The sequence below is a fragment of the Malus domestica genome, chromosome 12 (genome assembly GCF_042453785.1).
Source record: "Malus domestica chromosome 12, GDT2T_hap1".
NCBI classification, from domain to species: domain Eukaryota; kingdom Viridiplantae; phylum Streptophyta; class Magnoliopsida; order Rosales; family Rosaceae; genus Malus; species Malus domestica.
The window spans coordinates 11290936-11298164 of record NC_091672.1 but is presented as its reverse complement, the minus strand read 5'-3'; the positions used below and the strand labels follow the sequence as shown (position 1 = coordinate 11298164).

Here is a 7229-nt window from a genome sequence, read left to right as displayed (position 1 = left end):
GGAGGACATGTGGCAACCAAAGAAAAGGGGATGGAGAACCGGGGGACCAAAAAGGAAAGTGGCCCCACAAGGCACACAATTTAAGACATAAAAGCCCATTTCAAAAATATCTTTCAACCCAAAGTGGAATTCTGAAAATACCCTTATGTTCTGTAAATTTCGGGACGAGTCGTCACATTACATATTTAAATACTACTACAACCGAGTGGGGTTACAAGGTATAATGTGTAAGTCCCACATCTTAGGAGTACAACAATAATATACTATTTAAAAAGTTACTATGGCTACTAACAATATCGAGGCCTTTTATTTGATATACAATTAATTATATAGAAAATCTTGGACTAGATGTTTATAGGGCATCTAATTAAGGAGAAGTTTTTAGTGTCTCGGGAACACGGCCTAGTACACAGAGTGCCATAATACCATTGGATTGAAAATTTATTTTCCAAGATTCCAATCAATTGTATTATACCACGTTGTGCTCCCAACAAACTGCAAATCTCTCCTAATTAAGGTTTCTTGGAAAGGCTTGCACATAAAGTCCCCCATCAATATGGAGGGTGATCTTGGTCCGGTAATGAGCCACTTTGTTCTCATCACTCAGCTTGAATATGTAGCTCCTCAAAAGCATTGCACAAACGATCTTTGCCTGCCGATAAGCAAAGTCTTTCCCTATACAATTTCTTGGTCCCGCCTGTGTATGTAAACCACAAATCAAAACTCATCACAAATCTCAATTTCGTATCCTTAAATTGTTCATATGTTTATTCAAATGGGCATGTGTTGTATGTGATCAACTAGTTTTTTCTTACATTGAAGGCAAGGAATTTGAAAGGGGTTTCTTGCTGGAAAAGACCCTTTTCGTTGAGCCATCTCTATGGCCAAAATTCTTCTGCATTATCTCCCCATATTCATCATGCCCATGGCATACGCATCGTATCCAACAAAACTCCCTTTCTTGACACTAAATCCATCTGGCCATGTATCATCAGCTAAACAAACCCAGGCATCCTGTGCATTACAAATTAACTTGTTAATCAGAAAATAATAATTTAAGCTCGATTCAAATTCAGAAAAAAAACAGCAAGTTTTGATGCATTCGGCTTCAGAAGATAATTAAGTAATTACATACCAGTGGAACTGCAGGGTGGAGCCTGAGTGTCTCAGACAAAGATGCATGGAGATAATGCATTTTGTCAAGAGCATCGTCAGTAAGGCTGGCTGCAACCTCATCAATGCTTGAACTATCTTTCAGATTTGTTGCCTCTCTAACCTATTGTACAATCTTCTCTTCTATATGAGGATGCTTGCAGAGCATATAAATAAACCATGTAAGACCACTCACCGTCGTGTCTCTTCCGGCGACAATAAGACAAAGGAGTAAGTCTCTCAAGAACTTTGGATCCATCCCTCTCGATTTCAAAAGCCTTAGATTATGTCTCCTTTTTTGTACTGCAGGCCATTCATCCACATTATGTTTTAAATAAAAATTATAGAAAACTTCATTTTAATCCTTAAAAAAGATGAGCTTTAGATTATAACCATATGTAAGATTAAAATCCAATTTTAGTCCCTAGCACATTTAATCATATCATTTATTAGTTGTATTTTGATGTTTTATTTTATCCATTTATTTTTATTTTAATGTATTAATTACATTTAAATTTAATTTTTATTTCATTCATCATAATATATTTTAATGTCTACATTTAGGCAACTAATTTTTTTATAATATATATTCCGATAACAATTTTGTATGTTCTTTATTTAGGTACATTAATACATTTGAATATTTTGGTATATCCATCGGTACAAACATGTAGTTACATTGATTCAATATAATGCATTTCGGTCAATATAATGTATTTCGTTACGTACACTTTGATACACACATTTGAGTATCGACTTTTAGGTACATTAATTCAATTATTATATTTCGGTAAATACATTTAGGTACATACATTTTGGTATTGATATTTAGGTACATACATTTTCGGTATTGACATTTAGTTACATACATTTCGGTATTGACATTTAGGTACATTAATTCAATATAATACATTTCGGTACATACATTTAGGTTCATTATAATATATTTCAGTACAATCATGTAGGTACAAATATTTCAGTACAAAAAAGCCAATTTTATATATTTTGGCACAATCATTTCTGAACACTTATGTATTTATATATTTTTGTATCACAAATTTTTTTAATATTTTCTCATTTACATTCATTTCTAATTAAAAGAAAAAACTAATTATGTACATATTAATAAAATTAAAATTTAATATGGAGAGATTAAATAAAAATACACATTAAATAACAAAAATTGAATGTAAATTTTGATAAAAGTACACTCAAGGGATTAAATTGAATATTTAATCTAGCACTAGGTTTTTTTAAAATTTTAATCTTTTGCAAGGATTAATGTTCAAAAATCCCTAAAAATTAATACGACTAATACGAAACTAATTAATCAGTCTAGAGCAAGACAGATATTATGGACTGGAAGGTAACTCACTGCAGACAGATCATCTTCTGGTGAATTATGGAGCGTTTCAGTCTTGGTATTGATTAAATTATAAATAAACTGATCTATCACCTTGATATTCTTCTTCAGCACTGCTTCTGATCCAATGTTTAAGAACCGTCTGATCTTCTAGGTGAAATCAAAATAACGATACAAGGTCATTTCGTTTCCTTCAGCAAAAGCATTGGCAAACCGAATACATTCTTCATTTGTCCCGTACAGGTATCTAGTTCGATTCCAAGCAGAATCTTGACAATTGAATCTAAGGTTGCTTTCATAAACAAATCCTTCATCCCAAAAATAGAAAACGCCACGTGTCATTATAAATTATACATATTTTCGAAGGGACAGGAATTGGTGCTATGTGATTACTAATTGAACCATGCATGATAAACTTACTTGGATCTCTATTGCTTTGTCGCAGGTTGCAGCTTCAGAAATTATCCCGGCAATTTGTACCACGTTGGTTTTAAAGACTGTAGTGCTGAAGTCTTTGACAATTTTGGTTGATAACACATGGCTCGATATCTTCCTCTGATGCAGCCATTTTAGTCCATCCACGGCAAAGATCCCATCGCCCAAACCGTCTAACAAAACGCTGTAGTGGTACCAACCCTGCAGCAGGGCAGAAATTAAAACTTGTTTTACTTGATAACTATGGTGATCAACATGAATGCACTTATAAATTTTTTTTTTAAAGTACATAAACTAAGTTAACTAGAGCCACGAGGGATCTTCAAAAGAAAAAAAATCACTTGAATTTTTCTAATAAAGTGAACTCGACTAATTAGTCTGATAGCATACCCTTCCGTAGTTTGCAAAGTTTGTTTTGAGGATGCATTCAACATTTGCAGGATCTGTGGTGAAAACATAATCTATGAGCACATTATACGCCCGGAAAGTTTTGTATTTGTGTGCAATGTCAGTCAAGTAGTGGTGCCGCCTAGAGAAGTTGACGAGGGTTCTGAAGAAATTTGTGGCAATAGGATGGTATCTCTTTTTCTTCAGATCAGTACCCACCCTTCTAGAATTTATGCTGTAATAAGTAGTGGAAATAGGTCCATAAGATCATCCATATTAGCATTAGTCTCCAACCCTTTGTGGAAAGAAGGTGAATATTCATCAAATCGCACATGTTTAGAGACTGCCAGCTTCCTCGTGTTAGGGTTGTACACTTTGTAACCCTTTTGAGAACTGGCGTATCCCATAAACACACATTTGACAGCTCGAGGGTCGAGTTTGTCACAATGGAGAGCTTGAATGTGCACATAACAAGTACAACCAAAGGTCCTAAGGTGAGACAAGCTTATAGGCCTGCCCTTCATGACTTCAAAAGGAGATTTAGTATTCAACACCCGAGTTGGCAGTCTATTAATGATGTACGTGGCAGTGAGTAGAGCTTGAGACCAAAATTTCTTAGGAACATTCTTTGGATCATAAGTGATCGAGTCTTCTCCAATAAGTCTCGATTCTTTCTCTCTGCCACACCATTTTGTTGTGGTGTACCAACACAGCTAGTTTGATGCAAAATGCCATGATTGCTCAAGTATTTACTCATGTTATTGGAAGTGTACTCGGTACCATTATCTGATCTTAACGTATATAACTTAGATGAAAATTGATTGGTGATTAGGTTGTGAAAGTCCTTAAAAGAATCAAACAAATCACTTTTAAGTTTTAAAAGATACAACCAGGTTACTCTAGAATAGTCATCAATAAATGTAACATAATATCTATACCCATCAAATGATTCTACATGAGAAGGACCCCAAATATCAGAGTGAACAAGCTCAAAAAGTTTACTAGTTCTAGAATTAAAGGAAACAAAAGGAAGTCGAGTGGCCTTTGACATTTGACAAGTTTCACACTCCAGTGTGTTTTTACAAAAAAAAAGGGAAACAACTTGGTCATTCACATGTTCTGAGGGATGGGCAAGGCATTGAGGCCAGAGTTGGTGTTCCTAAACTTGACTTAAGTTGACATTGAGCTTTTTGACAAAATTGGACTCCTTTGAGAGATAGTAGAGTCCATTCAAGAATAACCCTTCACCAATCTTCTTCTGAGTAACTCGGTCTTGAAACACAACATTGTGAAGGGAAAATATGGCAAGACAGTTTAAGGTTTTTGTGATTTTTCCTATTAACAAGAGCTGAAAAGGAAAAAAAGGTACATAGAGTGCAGTGGAATTAGTATGCTCACTTACCAATTTAATCTTTCCTTTCCCTAGAATAGGTTCCCCTTTCCCATTTGCAACAGATACATGAATTGGATCAATAGTTCTTTGAAAATCGTGGAGACTAGAGGGTTTATTAGTTATATGATCAGTGGCACCAGAGTCAATAATCCAAAAATCATGTGTAATATTTGCATTAAGAGCAGTGGAAATGGTATTGATAATACCTGGAATATTGCCTTTCGATGTGTTCTCCGAGTCAGCCAAGAATCCAGCAAATTTCCCTAGCATTGTAGTAGGATTTTCAGGTGTCATTTCATCAGGTTCAGTGCTTCCTTGCTTCTTTTGAAGAAAAGCAGCAAACTCGTTGATCAAGGACACAAGATTTGTTGAGAAATTGGCTATCCTATCAGTTGAGGAACAAGTTGAATGAAATGCTTTTGGAATGACTCCACCCCTTCCCATCTTTGATCATCCTGCCTTCCCTATCAAACTTAGGCTTTAACTCTGGATAAAGAATCCAACATTTTTCTTTCAAATGTCCCTTCATGTTGTAATAAGAACATTTCCATTCTGCTTTCTGGCCAAAAACCCTATCACCAATTGCTTTGTGATTTGTCGTGAAAACCCTAGCTTCAAAGTTGGATTTGGGCTCAACGTTCATCACTCTTCGTCAAGTTTCTTCTCTCTAGACTGCATGACACACAGTGGTAAAGGAGGGCAGCTCTTGAGTCATTAACAAGTGACTACGCATGTCTTCATACTCCGGTCCTAAGCTTGCTAAGAATTGAAAAACCTTGTCTTCATCAGCCCTTTTCAGTAGCACAGTGGAATCAATTATGTGTGGACGATACATATTGAGTTCATTCCACATGGATTTCATACTTCCAAGGTGTTGAACAAATGAGTGATCACCTTGCTTTAGACTAGCCACACTCTTCTTCAGTTGAAAAATGCGAATTGAGTTGTTTTGGCTGCCATACATGTCTTTGACAAACTCCCATAGGAGAAGGGAAGACTCTGAGTAGCTGAAAATCTCAGACAGTTTTGGCTCTATGGAGTTAAGTAACCAAGACATGACCAGCTGATCAGTAGTATGCCATGCATCGTAAGTTGGTGAAGTGGATTATGGGGGCTCAAAGCTTCCATTGATAAACCCTAGCTTCGATCTTCCTCCTAGAGCAAGTGACATAGCTCTTGATCAAGGAAGGTAGTTGAACTCGTTCAGTAGCACCGAGCAGAGTCGTTGATTTGGATTGTTCTCAACCCCTTGGGTTAAGTTTAGGGAGGAGGATGAGGCACTGTCGGCACTAGACACATTTTCTTCTGCCATCTCTATTGATGATGAGAAAATGAAGAAGTAAAAAAACAGAACAGAGTCAGGACCCTATGGTTCCTGCTCTGATACCATGTTGAGTTTTGGTTTCAATATTTGTTGTATATTTCATTATGAATGTTACAAGAGAGTGAAGGCAAATCTTATAGAGAGCCAAAAGAAAGTTACAATAGATTGTAGGATAACTACACAAACACAATCCCTAAAATCTGCTCTAACAAGTGGAAAAACAAAAACCAAATTACAAGTAAAAAAGCTTTTACAAGCAACTAAGAAAGGTTGATGTGAGGTGAATGACAAGCTATGGAAAGGTTGATGTAAGGTGAATGACAAGCTATGGAAAGTGAGGTTGATGAAAGGTGAATGACAAGCTATGTAAAGGTTGATGTAAGGTGAATGACAAGCTATGGAAAGTGACTTTAGCTTATGACTTAGTTAAAGTGAGGATGACAACTCATACATACAACCCATCCATACAAACCGGTTTCAATATACTTATAAGTGAAAAATAATATCATTTGACCGTAGTACTAAGAGCAGAAATAAGAAATAATGTTAAGTCTAGATCTTTCGCTTGTTGTAATTAAGGAATAAAATATTGATATTATCCCAATATTTTCATTGAAATTTCCGTGTTTTTGGACTACCGATATTTCCAATATCATCGATATTTTAGACCTTGATAGGAACTCTATGTGGTACTAAGTCACTCATGTATCTTACCATGCAATGTATGAAGTGTAAAATATTATACTAATTCATTAGATATAAATGATTATAGTGTGTTTAAACTTCTTTCATTAATTACTAAATATTTTCTACACTCACAATGTTTACCAGCTTGCTATATAATCAACTTAAATCAGTTAAATCCATCATGCAATGCATTTCCTTCCAATTTTTTGTGATAAACTAATAGATAATTGACTAAATAAACATTCTGCAAAGTTTCAATAAAATTTCCAAGTTTTTCTTATAATTTCCGTGGTTTTTATTCAATTTTTATCAATATCGATAATATCCATATATTTTCATCGAAATTTCCGTGATTTTGGATTACCGATATTTCCGATATTATCGATATTTTAGACCTTGGTTGTAACACTCACTATCTCTCCTCCAAATCCGGAAAATAGAAATAAAAAATAAAAATAAATAAAAAATAAAAATCAGGAACAAGAAAC

The 7229-nt window shown here is 35.0% G+C and overlaps 1 pseudogene; it reads right to left on the bottom strand.

The window, feature by feature from the left end:
- Window positions 1–508: 508 nt before the first annotated feature.
- On the bottom strand, window positions 509–5174 carry LOC139189813 (cytochrome P450 704C1-like; annotated as a pseudogene).
- Window positions 5175–7229: the final 2055 nt, after the last annotated feature.